A 21,211-nucleotide genomic window follows, 5' to 3' on the forward strand; every position below is an offset into this window, starting at 1 on the left:
TTCTATTTAACTCAAGGGACAAAAGAAAATTAGAGAAATTTCTGAGGAGTTTTGTGTTGTGTGTGTGTGTGCATTCACATGTGCGTGTATATGTGTGTGCATACATGTCCAAGAGTGCATGAAACATTGTTGTACTACTTAAAACATGAGAACTTTATTCTAACCACACTAAACTAACTCCAACAGTTATTCTATCTTCTTTCACTAACCCACCAATCTAGGTAGAAACTCCTACTCATTCTTTCTTTCTTCCTTTCTTTCTGTATGTCTTTCTTTCCTTCCTTAAGAGGTAAATATGGGCTGGTGAGATAGCTCACCTGATACAGTGCTTGTTGTGCAAGCATGGGCACCTGGCTTTGATAACTAGTACCTAAGTAGAGAGCTGGGCCTAGTGAGATCCAAGCACATGCACACACATGCACACACATGCACACACACACACACACACACACACACACACAAGAACACATATACACTGGCCACATTGGCACATGCCTTTAGTCCCTGTGAGCTCAAGGCCAGCCTGGTCTACATAGTGAATTTCAGGACAGCCAGGGCTATGTAAGAAAGAACACATGCATAGACTGTGTCTTGCAAATACTTGCAAAAAAAAAAAAAGTACTGCCTGGATACGCTTACTTGGTGAATTTCGACACACTTCCTCACTGAGATTATAAAGAATACAAGACTTAGCAGTCATTTAATGAAGTATAACTTCCCAACATAGAAGTGGCATCAACACAATAAGCAAGAGACAACATTAGCATCTTGTCGGGTCCCAGCCCGTGGGAAAAATCGAATTAGGGTTCACCTGAAAGAGGGAGTGGGGATTGAAAGTAGGATACAGAGACACGAGAAATAACGAATCAAGTCAAGACATTTCTGATCAAGATTCACTTTATTGCTGACTAGCAGGATCATATATAGTGCAAGGTCAATAGGATCTATTCTTATCTCACTCACCCTAGCCCCTGGGCAAGAATACAATAGCCTAAATCGCTCCCTGTAGAACTTCCTAGTTCTCTGAGTAGTTCCTTGTAAGAACTTCCTAGATCCTCTGGGTGGTTCCAAGTTGAGACTTCTCTACTTCTTTCAAAGGTAAGTAGTCCAAGGATAGCCTAGAGCACGAGACCTCGTGAGGTAAAGGTCAGCAACTCGAAGGTCACAGCATACAGCCTAAGCACAGGATTTCTGACACGGCAGAATTTGGCCTGGGTTCCCACAGCATCTAAAACTAAGTCCATCTTTCTAGTAGACTCACTGTAACATTTAGCTGGAATAACCACTTTTAAACCTGTGACCATGCCCTTTAAATAGTTTACATTGGAAGATAGTGAAGTTGATAAAGTCTGAATGTTTAAATGTCTGCGAGTGTTTTCCTGAGTTAAGATTTAATTATTATTTCTGTGTTTGTGTGAGTGAGTGTGTGTGTATGTGTGTGTAAACATATACCAAGTGTGTACAGTTGCCCTCAAATGTTAGACGACGGCCTTGGGTCTTTGGAGTTGGAGGGACAGGTGGCTGTGAGCCACCTGGCGTGGGTAAGACCTGAGTTCGGTCCTCGGGAGAAGTAGAACATGCTCCTGACCGCTGAGCTCCAGGCTCAGGTTCTTTAACCACCACCGTCTTACCTCCGCAGTCCCACACAAGGCCTTTGCAGACATGTTTCCCCCAAATGTCATTTCATAGTACAGCTTTACTATCTAGTTCTTTGCATGCTATAAGATCATGGCAATGTTAGGGAATAAATCTTGCCCCCAGGGACAATATTACTCAGTAAAATATATATAGATTACACACACTTCATCCCTGCCCCATGCCCTGGGGACAACACTAATGCAAGCAGAAATTTAGGATGCACATGGAAGGAATGATTTAAACCTCTTTGTGGCAAATAATACAGTGGTTTGTTTGTTTGTTTGTTTGTTTATTTATTTATTTATTGGTTTTTCGAGACAGGGTTTCTCTGTGTAGCCTTGGCTGTCCTGGACTCACTTTGTCGACCAGGCTGGCCTCGAACTCACAGCGATCCGCCCGCCTCTGCCTCCCGAGTGCTGGGATTAAAGGCTTGCACCACCACGCCCGGCTTAATACAGTGGTTTAAACTTGAGCAGAAATAGGGAGTTCTATCAATGCAGAGACATGCATCAGACTTCTCAAGATAAGGCACTATCTTACCTCCATGAGCTCCTAAATAACACATGGGTTCCTTTAATACAGAACACATCCTGGCCGCTCCCCGAACAATCTTGGGGGTGACGTATTTTCAAATCACCTTGCCTGAGAACATAAGAATGTAAGTTCCTTTCTCTGACATCAATTCCTTGATGAAAGCAATGTTCACTAGCATCACTTTTCCAAATGCTTGCTTCCCATTGAACTACTCGCTTACTTCTCCTCCAATATTTATTGACATAATCTTCCTGAGCTGATGCAATTTGCAGAACAGCCCCAGGCACTCCCTGTAAGTATTTACTGAAAGGACGTTCCTCTAGTCACTACTCAGGGCTAGCACAAAGCCTCATTCCGAGCATGAAAGAAATTTCCCTTCAGTCTTAATCCTGTGAATGGATCAAGGTTCCTCTTGAGCAACACATTTGCCTGTCTTAACCACGGACACAGTGAATGAGTCATCTTTTTCACGTGTGAAGTGTGACTGTTAGAGTAGTCATTCTCTCTGATAGCCCAGTTTCTATTTCCGTCTTCTTCTTCACTTTTTCCCACCCCCATCTCATTTGAATCTTACCTTGTTGTTATCATGCATGTAAGATGGTTTTTATTAAAAATACAAAAAAACCCCACAAAAACCATAAAGCTGGATGAATGGCACACAGGAAACACACACATAAATAACATATGGATGAGGAAACCCAGGCATTATTAGAAACTTGAGACACTTCTCAGTCATAGCCGAGGTCACCACAGGATAACCACTGCCTTGACTTGTAATGTTAGAGATTAGATCTGCCTGACTTTAATGGTTTTAAGTATAAAACCCTACAGAAGATACGATCGTGCCTAAACTGAATTATTCAGAATTATGTTGGTGCAGTTCTAATCTTGTTACAGAGTTCATTCTTGCTCTTCAGTAAAAATTTGTTTTATGAATATACATTACTTTTAATTGTATTCTTAATGGACATGAGGGTAATTTTTAAATTTGTGGTTAGGAGGCAGATGTCATAAGTAACTTCTGGTAAACTTATTGCAAAGTTCTAGCTACCATATATTTAGGACAGGTGTGTCTAAGTGGGTACAGTTTTCTAAAGCAGTCAAGCCAGCTTACACCCCTACCAGCAGGAAATGAAGATCTCAGTTCTCCTGTATCCTCATCAACACTTGCTCTCAGCAGACCCCTGGCTACACCCATGGTGATGAATGCATAGTGATGTTTTAATTTTTATTTTCTGATAACTGCTAATGGTGATCACTGTTCTCTGCTGACTGGGTGTGTTTTTGTTTTGTTTTTATTTTTTTATTTTTTTATTTTTATTTTTGTGGGTTCTTTTTGAGATAGGGTCTCTCTATGTAGCCTTAGATGTCCTGGACTCACTTTGTAGACACAGTGATCTGCCTGCCTCTACCTCCCAAGTGCTGGAATTAAAGGCATACACCATGACGCCCAGTGGGTAGTTTGTTTTTTCTGTTCTCTGAAAAGCCCACTCTATAATTCACTGAAATTACACAGCTTAATTTCCATACTATTTTACATTTACATAAAAATAATGTCTTTCTATAACAAAATGGAAAAAAGACATAAAATTAAAAATTAAATGTAGATGCCAAACCCCACATTTGCCATAAGTCAAATGCCGCTTGAACAGTAGACTTCAGCATTTACCACTAATAAACTAGAGTGGTGACTCCGAAGGCCAAGCTTTAGTGTTATTAACCACATCATTTTCATTCAGGATTGCTGTACCATGTCTGTCCTTAGCCCAATACTAATGTAAATTCTCAGAGATCAGTTGTGCTGAACAAGCTTTAAATCGTCACTGAAGAACCATAAGGCATTTATGAATTACCTCAGAAGCACTGAAAACAAGAAGCCTTAAATGAAAAGTGCAAGAAGTAGCAGCCCACTAGTGTCTAGTGCACCACAGAACAGGATGTTTCACAAAGAGATTCTTACTAAGAGCAGCAAACACTGTAACACTTACTAAAACAAAATTCAGAGGGGTAGTGGTGCACACCTCCACCCCAGCACGTGGGTGGGGGAGGCAGGATCAGCAGTCCCAAGCAAGCCAGGGGTTCAGGGCAGTCTCTCTAAAAAATTATTCCCACTAAAAAGAAGTCATCATGAGACATTCACGAACTTCATTCAGTTCTTAAAATCCTATGAAAATGAAAATCCATTATAAGGGAGCTACTCAAAAGTACAAAGAGGAGAACTCCTATGTTACAGGTGAGTAAGATTATAATCTTAGCCAGTGAGATAAAAAAAAAAATGTAAATTTCAATTTAAGTGTTTGGCTTCTGTGATATCATTAACATTATTTCACCAGATGAATCAAGTTGTCTATTAAAACTGTTTAAGTGTTTATGTTCAGTAGATTTGAAAATCCTTTTGTCTGTGATCTTCAATGGGTTTACTGACTACAGTTTCGTTGTGCGTGACATGGTACAAATTAACAAATGTCAATATTTCCTATGTCGATGAGGTAGGCATGCTCACAGCTTGTCTGGCATCACAAAGACTGAGAAGTAGTGACTGATCCAGCTGTGTCAGCAAGACCACCAGAGGTCACTAAGAAGATAGAGGCGCCTGAGAGCAAGGAGCCTGCCTCAAATCACACAAGTCCCAGAATCATGAGGCCAGGGGCTAACTGAACTACTTCCAGTCTTTCAAAAAGCCTTTACTGTAGCGTTTCAAATTCAGTGAATATATGTTTACACCAGAAATGAGTGAGGGATTAGCTTAGATGGCGTTATACTTCAAGCATTAAAAGCTTATTGACTGCCGTTACAAACAGAAAAGATTTAGCAAATATTTCATTTAAAAAATTTTTAACTCTAAGACAAGTTTTAAGGAAAATTCCATCTTGACAATGGTAGTCTCAAGGAAAAGTAAAAATGTTTGTGTGTGTGTGTGTGTGTGTGTGTGTGTGTGTGTGTGTGTGTGTGTGTGTGTTGATCTTCCTCACTCATGTTGGAGTTCTAGGCTGGCCTTGACCTTCAACAGCCATCCACTAGCCTCATGCTCCCGAGGGCTGGGATTACATCATGAGCATGCTGCCATGCCTGACTGTCCTAAAACATCTGCAGTGAGTTGGAGAATGTCAACTCCAAATGATGATGACAAGTAAGAACAGAGTGGCTGGGTGCAAGTACGGCCTGTGTTTCTGTCTGTAACAAACCTAGTTTTCTCACTAATGGGAGGGGACAACTTTGTGCATCCAAAGAGCCAAGGCTTTTTGTGGTTAATTCTCTCCAGTCAAACTGCAGGAGAGAGCTGCTAACACATTAACTGTGCCAATTCCTCATAAGAAATACTGTGGGGGCTTGAAGGCTTCTTTTCTGATTTTCACGGAGAAAAAGCACACGGGAAAAGAATTCCCTTTATTTGCTACAGACATTTTATAGTAAATCACTTTCCCAAGAGTCAGTTGTGTATTGCTTTGACTCCTTTTCACAGAGGTGTGTTTCCAACATTTAGTGCCTCAGCTAAAATCAGCTTTGCTAAAACAAACCTCAGACTAGATGGCCACTTACACATATGACTGTCAAACATGTCATTACACAAGCTGATACAGGACTGCATTTAATTCCTATGCAGAGTATTGTCATAATGACTGTCTTAGCTAGGGTGACCTTTGCTGTGATGAAATACCATGACAAAAGCAAGTTAGGAAGGAAAGGCTTTTATCCTGCTGGCACTTCCACATCAGAGTCCATCATTAAAGGAAGTCAGGACAGGAACTTAAGCAGGGATGGAGCCTGGAAGCAAGGGCTGATGCAGAGGCCATGGAGGGGTGCTGCTTACTGGCTTGCTCATCCTGGCTTACTCAGCTTGATTTCTTATAGAAGCCAGGACCACCAGCCTAGGGATGGCACCACCCACAGTGGGCTGCATCCTCCCCCATCAATCCCTAATTAAGAAAATGCTCTACAGGCGTGCCTAGCCCAATATATGGAGGCATTTCATTAATTGACGTTTCCTCCTCTCAGATGACTTTAGCTTGTCTCAAGTTGACAAAAAACTATCCAGCACAGTGACATAAAACTAAGAAATATTTTCCTATATGCTTATTTTTAATATCCTTTTATTCTATTTAACAATTGGCACGGTTGTTGAAATACTTAAACAATGTCTTATCATAATTGTGTTTGTAGTTAAGGCAGCTTTTCATGAACATGTCAGAACCCACTGATACGGTGACTTCTCAGAAATCAGAGCTTCCTGAGATTAACATTGCACCCAAACATATATGAAACTGATCCTTTGCCACAGCATCTTTCTGTAACTTGGGGGAAAAGATCCAACATAGATTACAATAAACTCCAAATTAGGTTTCCTTATTGCACTTTCTAAGAAAGTGAGGCAAAATGAGATGAGAAGCTACCACAAGGTCAGAGGCCATGGCTGGCCCAGATTCGATTGTAACTGCGTGCCCAGTGTGGAAAATGTCTACAATGTGTCCCTGTGTTTCCCATTTGCATCCATTGACTATGGTTCTACGCATGCACATGTCTTAAGGTTACGTCCTCAGCAGCAGGTAGGACAACCAGCGTGGCCTGGGAGTCTGGTCCTGTGAGTGGTTAGTCATGCGCTGCAGTTCCCTCCAGCTGGGAGGAGTTGATTTTTACTTTGATTAGGCAGACTCCATGTAAGCTAGCAATCAGCACAAGGTGGAGGCACACCCTTCCCGCCCAGCAAACCCTACCTACCTTCCCTTTCATTTATTCATTGATTGCAGACTTGGAGTGATCTGGAAACCATGAAGTTCAGCAGTGTGGAGTCTAAGTCAGGAGTACTTGTGAAGAGGATTATCAACACTCAAAGTCAGTATCATGACCATAAAGTCTGTGTTTCATACCACAAAATACAAGAGAGAATCTATCTATCTATCTATCTATCTATCTATCTATCTATCTATCTACTCACCTACTTACCTATTTATTCTTGATCTCAGCGTTGTATCACACAGGCATGGTCCTATCACCAGGCAGGTGGAGGCAGGAGGATGTTTAGGATTTCAAGTTGTATTTGTATAAAGGTAATGGTAATATAAAACAGCAAGATATAAAAATGAGAACAGGACTTGGGGGAGTGAGGAAGAGGGTAAAACAGGATAGAGGGAAGAGCATGGCCAGACTGCATTCTATATGTATATGACACTGGCAAAGAAAAAATTCATTAAAAATTAATTGAGTATAAAAAAAAACCTTCCAGGGGCTGGAGACCAGGCTGAGCAGTTCAGAGCACTTCCCACTTAGGGTGGCTCACAACACCCTGCAACTCAAGCTCCCAGGGGCTCTGATACCTTCCCCTGGCACCCGCACGCTAGTGCATCTGAGGTGGGGGACCTTAAAAAAAAAAAAAACAGGAAGGAAATGTTGTTAGAGAGCCACAGATCTTCCCCTACGTCATGGACTCACTCCACAGGTAAACATTTGATTCACTTCACATCTTCAGGTTGCTGTTTTGTATTTCTAAATGGTTTGTTAGCCTAGTAATTATTATTCAGGTCACTTTCACAATACTCTCCAACTTTATGTGCCCATAATGGAGGATGAGGTTAGCTTTCTGCTCATACACACACCCAGGCTCTCCCGCGGCCACCCCCTCCGCATGAAGTTTTATTGCAGCTTGGTTAATGCTAATGCTGAGTATGTTCACACCAGAATGAAGCAATATTCTATCATAGATTTCCTTTCTTGTACAACTTTTTTTTTGTTTTTTATTTTCCTGGAGTTTTTAATGTATTTTTAAATGTTATGTAGTACTTTGTACTCATACTAATTACCCAAAACTGCTTTCAAATGCTCTTTAAAATTGTGTCAGTAAGAACAGTCTAGTTGCTGTAGCAACCCTCAAAATCTTAACGTAATTTTACAAGATTTCTTCTTGTTCATGTCATAGCTCGATAGTGTCTGGGATCTCGTCAACTGAAACCTTTCAGGGTCATAACTTTCTTTCTTTACAAACTTTACTACCTTGTAGAGTTTCACAGCACTTCCTTCTTTCTTGCATCAGAATGTTATCGAGAAAGAAAAGAGCACACGTGATAGGGAAGGCAGGCTCTCAGGGCCCACAGTCTGTGATGTCTACCGTTCCTGCCACATCTCCTTGGCTAGAACTGCACTGAATGTTTCCTACCATCCAAGGAGCTCAGAAAGCATCTAGAGGAACGCTCCAAAACAAACAAACAAACAAACAAACAAAAAACAAAAAACAAACAAACAAAAAAACCGACGGGCTCTGGTCAGCATTCTGGATGATTTCGCAGTAGGCAGGCACCACTGATACTGTTGCCTTTCTTTTAATAGGAGACAGATCTACTGCTTGACTTCCTCCTGCTTGTCCTTTGGCCTGCTTCGTGAAAACTCTTCTGGAAAACTCTAATTTCTTTCTCAGCTTGAGCTTGAGTTTTCTGGGATTTGTCTCTTCCTCTTTCTTGATTTATCTATCAGCTTGTTTCATGGACACTGTTTTCCAAGTGGTATAGAGAAATATGAATAATATTAAGTGCTTGAAAGCATGAAAATCCCATCATTTACATGAATAGCAATTAACTTATGCATACAATTCTAGGTTCAAAATAAACATATTTTAATATTAACACTATGCAAAAACCCCCTAAATTTTCTATTATTTTTGGGAAATTCAACATAGATTTTTTTCTATGTAAATGATTTGCCTTATGGCTTTGGGAGACATTTTAAATATCTGTGAGTTGCTGTTTTCTCAGAGCGATGTGCATTTAATTAACAGCTGAGTTTAGAGAGGAACCTTTGGGCTTATAAGTTTATAGCCTTTATTTGTGGAATTCTTAAAGCGTTATTTCTTTTTGCTCACTGCTCGTCCCTTTCTGCATGGAAAGAACTCATATCTAGAACTTTCTGGCCTTGGTTTTGGTCCCTCTCTTTTTTCCTTAAACATTTTATGTAGCTTTTGTTTTCTCCTACTTTGCTGAGGATTTTTAATTTAACCTTCGGACACATTTATCAGTTTTAAGTGGTTTTAGTAAGCACATTTTCAATCCCAAGAGGTTTTGTATTGCTGTTGTTTTGTATATAAATTTCTTTGTCATTTACTCTCGCTAGAAGCAGGTCACAGGGCCTGTATTCAGCTCATATTTGGCCAACCATGGGTCTTATTTGCACTCTCCTGAACAGCAGCCTCTGGTGTTCTGGAGGAAACAAAGGAGGGAACTTGGTTGTTTACATGAGAGTGGGGAGGGAGCTTTAAGTCCAAGCATTCTGTGTACATGCATCTAAGTCCCATATGCCACCCCTGTCACCGGTCTGTGCCAGGATTTCCACCTTGTAAAGCCTGCTGGGTTTTGCCAGGAGAATTCTTGCTAACCCCTTGCCCATAGCTCCACCCACAGACCTGCCCTGTGCATACTGCTTCTAAGACAGTACCTGCCTCCAACTGGCTGGATTTCTTCCTCCTCCTCCTCCTCCTCCTCCTCCTCTTCTTCTTCTACTTCTTTCTTCTGTTTTTTTTTTTAAATGCATCTAAATTTATTTTATTTGGTGATGTCTCTTTCTTTTTTATTTCCTTTTTTGGTTTAAAGATATTTTCAGAAGTTCAAAATGGATTTATTTTTGTGTTCAAGGAGTTTGAGGAAGATGACACACAGGTGATGCATTTACCATTTTATCTACGTTTCCCAATTACAATGATCTCTGTATACACATCAGGGCTGCGTTGCTGAATGAGACAGAACTTTTAACTGTTTAACGTATACCACATAAACCCCAGGTACAAAAGAACTTTACAGTTATGAACTTCACACACCTTTTTCCATTAGAAGAGCCCAAACAATTTTTACGAGTCAGATGCTGTTGGAGCTGGAGAGGACGCCTTCGTGTTTAAGAACGCCAGATGTTCTTTCTGAGGGCCTGAGCAGGCTTTGGTTCCCAGCACCCACATGGTGGCTCCCAGTTCCGGGGAAGCTGACGCTCTCTTCTGACCCTCTCCAGCACCAGGCATGCTTACAGCGCACATACGTCTGTACACGCATGCAGGCAAAACACTCATATACATAAAAGAAAACAATAAACATTTTAAGACATCTTACAAACTAGACAGTACCTTGGGAGGGTGGGGTACGTTCTAGACGACTGACTCTCATTAACTGGACAAACTCCCATCCTACCTCATCTTTCCCTCTTTCTTTTCGAGATAAATCTCACTTTGGCGCCCAGGCTGACTGGGAACTCACGCTGCAGCCCTGACTGGCCCTGTTAGTTTTATCTTCAGACACGTCTTTGTGTCTTCGTGTTTAGGCTGTGGTTTGGGCCTTCCACAAGCAGCGCTGCTCCCTAGCAGATCTTACCAGTGCTTTAAACTCCGAAGTGTCCCAGGTCATGGATGAGGTAAACAATTAACATTTGACTCATCATCTCCCCAGCTCTATCGCAAATGCAAGCAACAGATTGAGCACTGTTTTCTTTGTGAAGAGATACATCAAACGAGGTTCTATGTGTTCAGTCTCGTGTTCTTACCATGAGTCTGTAAATCAGGGATGCTAGGCTATGTACAAAATGTAATGCGAAAAGGCTACACAGCTTCTCCACTTTATGGGATAATCCAACGCGTTTAGTGTAGGACTTGCCACATATTGTGAACTTAATAAATATTGTTCAGTAGCTGCGTTTATTATTTTATTTAGCAGTAACTCATTGATCCCGAATTGGCTTTAGGAAGTAGGAATTCTGGTGGCAACGACTGATTCTTATGTCTGCGCCCTAACTTTAGAAATGCAATTTCCTTCTGATTCCCAGTCTAATCAGATGCTCGTCTCTGCTCCCCTACTTGGAAGCCCTTGCTCTCAGAGGCTGCACCAGCCCCCTGGCTGGAGGTATTCTTTGTACCAGAGCTGATCTCCCCACACTGCCCCGAGCTCTTTGAAAGAGCTGTCAGTGCAAAGCCAGGGAAATAAGTCAATGAAAATGAGCCTGCCCGCTAGGGCATGTACCCCTACAGCGTGAAGAATTCACCAGCAGCCAAGCGTGTTTCTTATTGCAGCGGTTGAGTCACCAGGCAGACTGGCCCGAGGTGAGCCAGGCACATCCGCGTTAGGACTCAAGAGACACGCCTTCTTCTCACACAAACCCTCCTGATCCCAGCCGCCAGGGCGGACTCCTGGGTGGTGCTACCAGCCCTGCCACTTGCAGTCTGGACTGGCGGAGGTTGGGGACCGCCTGGCCTAACACCGATCGGGGAGCCACAGGTTGCAGACGCAGCAGCAGAGCTCACGACCCTGGTTCTGTGAGACTGCCAAACGCGCGGTAGCAGCAGGCTGGTCCCGGAGCTCAGAAAGGAGGGGGCCCAGAAACCTGACACCAGCGCCCTCGCTGCGGCGGTTCCGCCCGCTGGTGAGTTGGTAAGGCGGGTTGTAGGCTGGAATGCAGTCCCACCCGCTCCGGGTGTTGAGGGGAAGGGGGACAGGAAGGGCGCGGGGCCCAGTGCTGCAGCTTTCCAATCTGTTCCTGCAAAAAGCCTGGCGAGCATGACCGGGGGGTCGAGCCTGCTCGAATGTCCCCCACCCCCACCCCCGCGCGCAAACTCGGTCTATTCCCTTCACTTTGGTGTGAGCCTATCCTACAGCTGATTATAGCAAAAACTAAACCAAAACAAGAACACTGGACAGAGGCATGTTCATCTGTATTTCTAAAAAACCCAAAACGTTTAATTAATATCAGCAAGAAGGAGAGTGGCATTCAGGAAGAAACCATCTAGGAAGGCTGGCCAGGCGAGAGGCAGGACTTCGCTTAGCACTTCCTTGAGATGAAAGAGCCACAGAGGTGAACACACTTTCTATGTTCCAGTGTTTGACATATTACTTTCGAATTCCGATCCAAGTTCTGCATCTAGGGATTGAGCACAGGAAGTGAGTGTTATTGCAAGTGGTCCCAATTCACTCACTCCCGAGATGTTTCCCCACTGCGACGTTATCTTACTACACCTCAGGAAACCATTAACTCAGGTGATGTGTAAGCAGAGATGGCTTTCCTATAGGAAAAAGCTGTGTTTGGTTAATGCTGGCACACCTGTAACAGGTTTGCCAGCTTTTTGTGACACGTTCTAAAACTAATGCTGTGGGACTCCAGTTTCAATGGGTTATTGCAAAGAAATAAGCAAGTTTTGACTTGAGTCTGCTTGAGAGAATTCTCACAGTTCTCGTATTTAGTTTTACTCAGACTTATTTGTATATATTCATGTCATGTACTAGGGGTTATAACTTATAAAGTAGGCAGAGTGTTTATTTGTATTGATACTTATTTGACTATACATGTAATGTGCTAGTTAGTGGTTACAACTTTTGAAAAATAGAAAGGATGCCATTGGTATAATTACAAGTGGATAAGTTCACTGAATTTTTAAAGCAACTGTAAAGTTCTGTCTAAAATTATAAATCAAGAGAAGAGCTTTTCTGGTGACACCTGCTCACTCCCATCGCAATTTTTTCATAGTTTCCACAGTTGCCAAGGGTCATTCTTGCCTAGCATGAGATCACTATTCTTAGAGGTAGGGACTTCTGTGGCCCATCCTAAGGTCCACACTTGCCGGATGCTCTAACAGGAAGGAGGCTTCTCTGCTTAAGGACGGGCTGTGGACTGTCATGCCTTGTTACTATCGTTGCTCTTGAATGGAAGACAAAAACATTTCAGATAAAACTGGATAAGCCTGTTCTCATCTTTGCCAAGCGGCAATAAAAAGGATCTGCCAAATGCTAGCAAACCACGGGGCTCTCTCCCGATAGGTCGTTTCTAGAACAGGCATGTTTGACCTGATAAGGAAGGTAACCCTGGAGGAGTGACCGCCTTAACTCGTGGCGTACCACATTATGGTGCCTCTGAAGGATGGGTGTTCATGTATGTAGTATTCCTCTAAAAACATGGCTGTCAAAGTCCCAGGAGGTTTGAGCTGGCATCTGCTGATTTCCCCTCATTCTTAGAAAGTTGGGACTAGGCTTCCAGCCTCGATGCTCAGCAGAGTACGGAAGGCGTACCGGCCAGCCATCCACACAAAGTTCATCTCGCCGCGAGTCCAATTCCTTGTGTTGAGTCATCAAGGCCAGTGAACCAATAGCTCAGCTCTGACGCAACTCCTTGTAACGCTGAGGTGCAGGAGAACAATTCCAAATAAAAAGAGACAGGGCAAATCCAGATGCTTGCTGGGAATTTACTTGTAGAGGCGACTGCCGAAGGAGAGCCATCTCTTCGTGGTTAGGTGTAAGCGGTACGGAGTGGATCATCTGTAGATACAGGAAGTGGTAACGTTACTCGATGGACCTGTTCCTAGCCCTATATGCTTAGCTGATCAGGCCCGTCTCAGTCAGCATTGCTGCTCTTCAAGTATCGAGCTTCTCTCCCTCCTTAAAGAAGCAAAGCGCATCGTAGCTTTCTGTTTAATATGTGGCTAAAGGAATTCTTCCAAAAATCCAATATTTTTTTTTTTAACTTGCACAATATCTTAAGAAAATAAGGTATCCGGTTGCTTGTTTATTTATGCAACAAATGTTTCTAAATAGCACCCAGGGCTGTTCTAGGCTCTCTCTGTAGATAGACATGGACAACATAACCAGACATCCCTAACCCAATGGATGTTACTACTTAAAAGACGAACAGGTTAGTTTTATAACGCATGACTCCTAGGTGCTGAAAAGAAATAGAGTGTGGGCCAGGAGAGAGTTAGTTATTCCATAAGTTTCGGTAGTGGGTGGGTGGGGATGGGAGTGCCAAGTTGCAAATTAAGTACCAGGGTGAGCCCTTCTGAAAGGCTATTTCGGTGTCTATCTGGAGCAAGTGAGGGAGGCAACCTGTGGAGACTCTTCCAGACTGAACAACCAGGGAGCTGGGATGTGCTGGTCATGTTCCCTGGGTCAGGCACTGGGAGAGGCCTCTGAAGATGCTAATAAGGAGCTGGTTTTGGGTTTTCACTCTGGGTGAAACAAGGAAAAGCTATACTGAGTAGTCTGTGAAATATTTTCCAACAGACACTTGCCTAGCACATTATGAATATTAATATTCTTCAAAGCAGCATGGATACGAAGAGCTAATAAGACAGAAGGGGATTGCTATATACACATTACATGCAAGAGAAGCAAATACATTAATAACCCTACAAGGTTTAATATTAAGGGAAGCATGGTAATGGGCAAAAATAATGACACTGGTCAGGGGGAGACTTATTTTACTAGTTATATATTTTTGTCAGGCACAATGTGAAGTTTCAACATATGCTTACAGTTGGCTCTGTGCATGAGTTCTGTATCCATGTGTTCAACCACCTTTAAATAAAGACATTTGAAGCTCAATGTCCTGTACATGTATGAAGCATGTACATGGCCTTTCTCATCATGAGTTCCTGAACAATCTACTATATCAGCTATTTATGCATCCTTTGCACTACATTGTTTATGGCTATTCCAGGGATGGCTTAAGGTATATATTTAAAATATGAAATGCTTGTGCAGGTTGTGTGTAAATACTGTGTACTTGTATGTAAAGGTTGATTATTCTGTGCATTCAGGTATTCCTAGGGGGCCTTGAAATCCCAGCCCTGCATAAGCAGGGAACACTATGCACTGTGAACTGATAAAATTGAAATATTCCCCATGCTTATAGCCTTAAACATCATTATGGCTTTGTTATGAAAGCATCGTACATCTAATGAGGCAGTGTTTTCAAAGCCATCTCTCTGGATTCCTTGAAGGCAATGGATTGTAATATGACCACAGAAGAAGTAAGAACGGAGATAAGGCTACTCCGACTGGCCAGCTATGGCATCAGTATAGCTTAGCATTGGAATTGTGATCTCAGATAAAAGCAGATCCATTCAGGGAGCATTTAAAAGCAGCTCAGTCTCCATGAGGGTGCCCTAGTAGGGGGAGCAGGAGTGTCTCGGCCAAGGACTCTGTTGCCTGCTCCTCAATCACTACTCCCTGGCGGGCATCCTTGACAGACCACAGAAGAAGAGGATGCAGGCAGTCCTGATGAGACTGGATAGGCTGGGGTCAATTGGTAGGAGAGGAGGACTCCCCCTTTCTGAGGACTAGGACTAGGGGAAAGGGATGGGGGTGGGGAGGAGGGAGGGTAAAACCTGGAGGAAACCAGGGAGGGGGTTACAATTGGGATGTAAAGTGAATAAAATTTAAAAACTAAATTTAATAAAAACAGAAAAAAAAGCAGAGCTGATAAGACTTACTAATAAACTGGGTAAAGGGTAAGGATGATGGAAAAGAAAGATTGAAAATGGTCATTGAAATGCAACAAGAACAGCCTGGGCATCTGATAGGGCTGTTTCTTAAGACTGGTAAAGATGAGGAAAGAAAAGGCTCAAATGGGAGGTGAAGACTCTGTTACCAACTGTCTGAAGTATTTTTAGGCTTCTGAGTTGAAGCAGCCAATTAGGCTATTCTTTTTTTTTTTTTTTTTTTTTTTTTTTTTTTTTTTGTAGATCTACAACAGCTAGGCATCATAGGCCAACACATGGCTAGACCCAAGGTCTTCAAGACATCAACTGGAGAGAGCAAGGGTGAGACTGAGATCCAGACTGAGAACTGGTCTCTGGCTTGACTTAACACTGAAAGATCTTGTAACTGGAAGCCTCAGAAAGTGAGTGAAGTGATAGGACAGTTATCAGATAGCGCATACATCCTGAGCACAAGACAGGAGTTTTTGCAGAATGGCCAGTGGTGCCAGATGTTGCTACGATAGAGACAGATGAGAAGTGTGTGGTCACAGACATCAGCACGGAGATATGGGAAACTTTGGCAAGAAATGGACTTCTCCAAATAACATATTTAGAAAAACTAATATAAAGTGTTGTGCATAGCTATTCACCTAGTCCACCCCTCCCCCAAAAATTGAAACTAGAGAAAATCAGAAAAACTTATGAGGCTATATTCAGGCTCTCATAAAATTAATTTTAAGATGTATAGAATCAGAAATACTTAGAAAGGTGTTGTTTGAGTTCTCAGCATACTTCAAGGAAGAGTGAGCTAGGGGTAAGTCCTAAAAAGGACCACCAATTCCTTTAACGTCAGTCAGAGCAAAGCAGTGAATGTGGGAGTGTCTCACATCTTGAATCAATGGGAGAAAATGTGAGGAAGTGAAATTCATCTCTCCACTGTGCCTGCTTCCCAAGTTGATGCTGGAGACAGAACTCGGGGCTTCCAGCATGCTCGAACTAACACTGAGTTCCATCCCTGGCCTCCTTTCCCATCTCATGACTTTGCCCACAAGAGCCTCCCACTTTATGCACCCATGTGTCCAACTTAAGCTTTGCATTCTTCTTTCTGAATAAAAGAAAATGGTATTCACAATGGAAGCATGGGACTAAAAGCAAAGAAAACTGCTAACACTCATGACATGGGCAAGGAATTTCTTTAGATGAGAGAAGGTGATTTCTGCGCAGCCACAGAATGTCAGTTGAAACCTATTGAGCATGATGCATTCAAGGACCTGAGAGAAAAGAGGGGTGATTAGAAAGCTGGAACCAGAGCAGAGCACAGGTGAGCTTGGGCATGCCCAAATGGGAAGTCCTTGCCAGGAGTGGATAGACCAAGAAGGATGACACACAAGAATTATTTAGCAGGGATACTGTAGTCATGGCCTCTTCTGGAGAATTACATTCAATGTAATCAAATGCCCTTCCAGTTATGTCCAAAAGCTGTGATTGAACACATCTGAGGACATAACATGTAGAATAGTTGGTAGGTAGTCTAGATAAAAACATAAGAAGTGATGGTGAAAATTTTTGTTATGAGAAACAAAACAGGTCAAAGTAAGTTAGGTCGGCACTCTCTTATACAATTGTTTAATATTCAAATGTACAGAAATATCTTAGGCAGGTAAGGCTGTTTCACTGGAGGCAGATACCGGCCTATGCCTTTTGGTGATTTACAGCCAACGGTTCAGTTTACCCTGTCACTGAGCCAACTTTGCTAGTACTGTACAGTGTGTGTAGCTAAAGGACATGGCGATCCATCTCAAAGCCATGACTTTCTCCTGTGCAGAATAAAGGAGGCTGTTGATTGCTGGAATGCTCTAGTCTGTAACTGTCTGGACCTGGGGAGTCTACATGACGAGCTTCGTGTTTATTTCCTTCTCTCTGCCCTCAGTTCCATCTCTGCATCTTTTCATTTAGCGTGCGGAGAATGGGTAAGGTAAAAAGAATGGGAGGAAAGAGTGAGGAGAGGAGACAGAGAAACTCTATGAAGGGGGAATCCTTTACTGGTTAACCCACAAGTCTTTACTTAACCTTCCTCTGTAGTGCGCAACACACTTATTTCCAATTATGGTAGCTCCCCAGTTAGGGTAAAGGGATCCAAAGGCAGACAACAGAATCAGAGACAGCTCCTGCTTCTGCTCTTCAGAGTCCCACAGGCAGACTCAGCAGCACAACTGTTACATATGCGCAAAGGGCCTAGTCTCTGTCCCATGCATGCTCTCTGGTTGGCAGTTCAGTCTCTATGAGCCCCTATGAGCTCAAGTTAGTTGATTCTGTAAGTTTCTTGTGGTATAGTCCACCCCTCTGGGCTCCTTCAATTTTTCCTCCCCTTTCGTTCACAGGATTCCCCAAGCTCTGCCTAATGTTTGGCTGTGGGTCTCTGCATCTGTTTCCACCAGTTGCTGGCTGAAGCCTCTCAGAGGACAGTTATGTTAGGCTCCTGTCTGCAAGTATAGCAGGATATCATTAATAGTGTCAGCGGTGGGCTCCCTCTTGCGGCATGGGTCTCAAGTTGAGCCAGTCACTGGTTGGTCATTCTCTCAATTTTTGTTCCATCTTTCATCCCTGCACATCGTGTAGGCAGGACAAATTGTGGGTCTAATGTTTTATGGGTGGATTGATGTCCCAATCCCTCCATTGGAAGGCAAGGCTTACTTTTATACTCTTCTGTTGGAAATGGATGCAAGCTGATAAAGATGTCTTATGAGGGAGCCCCTAACAGATTCATTTTTCAGTGTGGAGTTTCCTGAGAATAATATTGTGAGCTTCTTATTTTGAAATTAGCCTGCACCATCTGCCCTTAGCCAGCAGGAGAACCCAGTGGACAAAGGAAGGATGTGTAATGCAGTCATAATACTCACTGTTATCCTTACCATGGATTCTGACTTTGCCACTGTCAGTGTTGGGAATTGACAAGCTTGATGGGACTTCATCCCTGTACGATTACAAAGAGTTTGGGGAAGGTGTCTTGTCCAGGATATTTGGTGCTTGAGTAGGTAGAGTCATAGCAGCCTATAGACATGGTCTTCTGTGCAGACTTGGGAAGCTCTGAGCCGTCTGTTTCCTGTGTTACTGAATCCAGTGGTGTGGTGTCTCTGTGAAAGACAACAGGGTGACAACTGAGTCGCTCTGAAGAGGACTCTCATTCTGCTATGATGTTCTCTCTGGTTCCCAACAGTGTCTCTAATTGAACATAGCTCAAGGCTGTGCCTCTTTGCAGCACCCGCCCTTTTAAAGTCCTGTCTATCCCCTAAGTAGATCTGTGTGTTAGACCAGGGAAGCAGTTCCCAGAAGGGGCCGGGTTAGAGCTACTCTAGGGAAATGCAGTCTTGAGGCATGGCCTTAGTGTTCTAGAGAACTGAAGTGGGTTCTTAAGGTCAATCCAGAAGATATTCAGCAACTAAAGATAAAGACATCTCACTTTGAGAATAAGAACTAATAATGTAAAATAAGAATCCTCCTACCATTCAAATTCATATATGTGCTGAGTGAAAATGTCCCTAAATTCAATTTCCTATTTTCACTCCCACTATGCTCTGCCTGTATAACTTTGGATATCTCATTTACCTTAAATACCAAATCATTCATTTGAAAATACATTTTCTTATACTCTAGCTAGATACTCAATAGACTAGCTAGCTTGCAACAGTCGAACATATCATAATTCTTCCCATTAAGACCTTAGAGGAACACTCATTCTCCACACCCCATCCTACCTCCCACCTTTGTTTTTGTTTTGTTTTGTTTTATTTTGAGACAGGGTTCTCTGTGCAGCTTTGGCTGCCCTGGAACTTGCTTTGTACTCCAGGCTTATAGAGATCTGCCTCCCAAGTGTTGGGATAAGAGGCATCCACCTGGCCAATTTCTCTCTTTTTAAGTGCTAGCAACAATACAAATTGAGACAGATAGATCAAGTTGGGGTTTTTTGTTTTGTTTTGTTTTTTATTTTTGTTTTTGTTTGTTTGTTTTGTTTTGTTTTACTACAGGGAGTGTGTGCTCTTTACTCAGCTCTTTCTAAAACCACACATTTTTAGTATTGAAGTAACAATGAATGTTTTATTAAATGTGTGTTGTATCTGTTTCTTTCTCCAGATCTTTAAGGTGGTCTGAAGTTGATTCTTATATATAAATTCATAAGAAGGGAACTACAAAGAAGCAGGGGGAGAGCGATAGGGGAAGAAGACAAGTTAGACAGAAATTATATGTGTATGAAATACCACTATGAGGCCCATTACTTTATTTGCTAATTAAAAATTAATAGGATGTACATTTAAAAACTCATGAAGGCTATGTATCCTTAAAATGTACTATTTGTGAAACAATATTTAATAAGCAGTAGAAACATTTCTATTGTATTATTTTTTTAGGAATCATGTTTTTAAAAACATAGAAATTAGAATATGAGGGTTAAAAATATTTCAAAGCTGCCTTCAAATTGATTTTTTTTTCATAGAAAAGATGTGCTGTGCATGGCCACCAGATGCAAAGATACACAGAACATGAGCAATCGAAGAATTATTGACATTCTTTGTGCAGCACAAGTCCGACTGTAATAGCACAGTGTAAATTTTAAGGAAAATGTCAAGCTAGTTAAAATTAATAATGCCATTTATTGAAACAAGAAACTGACTACCTATTGACTCAGGTGCCTCCTTGGGTAGAATTAAACCTCTGATTGCCCCACATTTCCCCCTAGACATCCCCTAATAAGAGAACAACACAAGTAGTTCAGAGATTTCCTAATTCCAGAGTGACTAAAAGTATCTGTACAATTCACTGCATGGGAACTGTGAGCCACCATCTGAGTGCCTGGCCCTCCTCCTCCAGCACTGAGCTTTCACCACCTTGAGCCTGGCAATTGTACTTTAATCATTAATACAATTTGTTGACTTACACAACACAGTAAGAGTCCTCTGCGTAGTCAGCACTGTGTTTGATGCTTTGCTTGTAAAGTGAATATGCCAGGTCTATGCTCTCAAAGAGCATGGTGCCTGTAAGGTTCTGTGAGCAGGTAACTGGTAACCCTATAGTAAGCTGTGAATTCATTGAATTCATCATTAGAAGGCAGTTTGGTAGTCATCAGAAGGGAGGTAAACATGAGAGAGAAACTAGAAGGGCATATTAATTATTCTGTTGGCTCCTAGTTTATGAATGTAACACCATCCATCCCTTTCCCTATGACTCAGGCTGTGAGATAATGCCTCACAGCCACCCTGTGAAATAGGACAAGTCACCCTCAATTGACCAGAACATGCAGCACTACAGGGGACCCTCAGAGATTTCTGAAGTGATTGAATAAGTCCAATTGGCTTGATTAGTATCATGTTTTAATTAATAGTTGATACCAAGTCCCTATTAATTTCAGCCCAAACTATCTTTCTTAATTTTCCTCAACTTTATCCTGGCATTGCCATGACACATTTCCTACATTTTAAACACAAAAACAATCTACCAAAGCATGACAGAATGCATGTTGATGTTCTGAGTGAGCTGAAGAATGGTTTTCAGGTAATAATTATTTCATAGGTATTAGTAATGTATGAAACAGTTTTCATTGGTTGAATTATAAATATGCCAAGTGACTGACTACCTTTAGAGTAGCTGCCTTCTCTCTGGATTGCTCTTCCTCACCCTGGGTTAAATATGGATCTCTAAGTCTAGTTCTTTGTTTGCAAAAGCTTAAAAAAACCTCCTCTGTATGACCACATGGCTGCCTCTCACTCTCCATATGTATTTTTGGTTATTAAAAACCAAGTTTTTGAACTACAAGAATATACTATCCGCCTCCTTGCCCAACTT

General features: G+C 42.1%; 1 protein-coding gene across 4 annotated transcripts in view; it reads left to right on the top strand.

The window, feature by feature from the left end:
• RAB27B (RAB27B, member RAS oncogene family) overlaps nt 1-21,211 on the top strand; it is a 177,122-nt gene that overhangs the window by 104,055 nt on the left and 51,856 nt on the right. Inside the window, exon 1 of one of the 4 annotated variants that reach the window (XM_084780294.1) lies at nt 11,267-11,550. The exons of 2 other annotated variants lie outside the window; for them this stretch is intronic. The gene's annotated coding sequence lies outside the window, so the exon portion shown is untranslated. Of the gene's footprint in view, nt 1-11,266; nt 11,559-21,211 lie in introns of those variants that run through there. One more of the 4 variants, XM_084780296.1, reaches the window with a different exon arrangement.

Source organism: Acomys minous (genome assembly GCF_964271855.1).
Source record: "Acomys minous genome assembly, chromosome: 4".
Lineage (NCBI taxonomy): Eukaryota > Metazoa > Chordata > Mammalia > Rodentia > Muridae > Acomys > Acomys minous.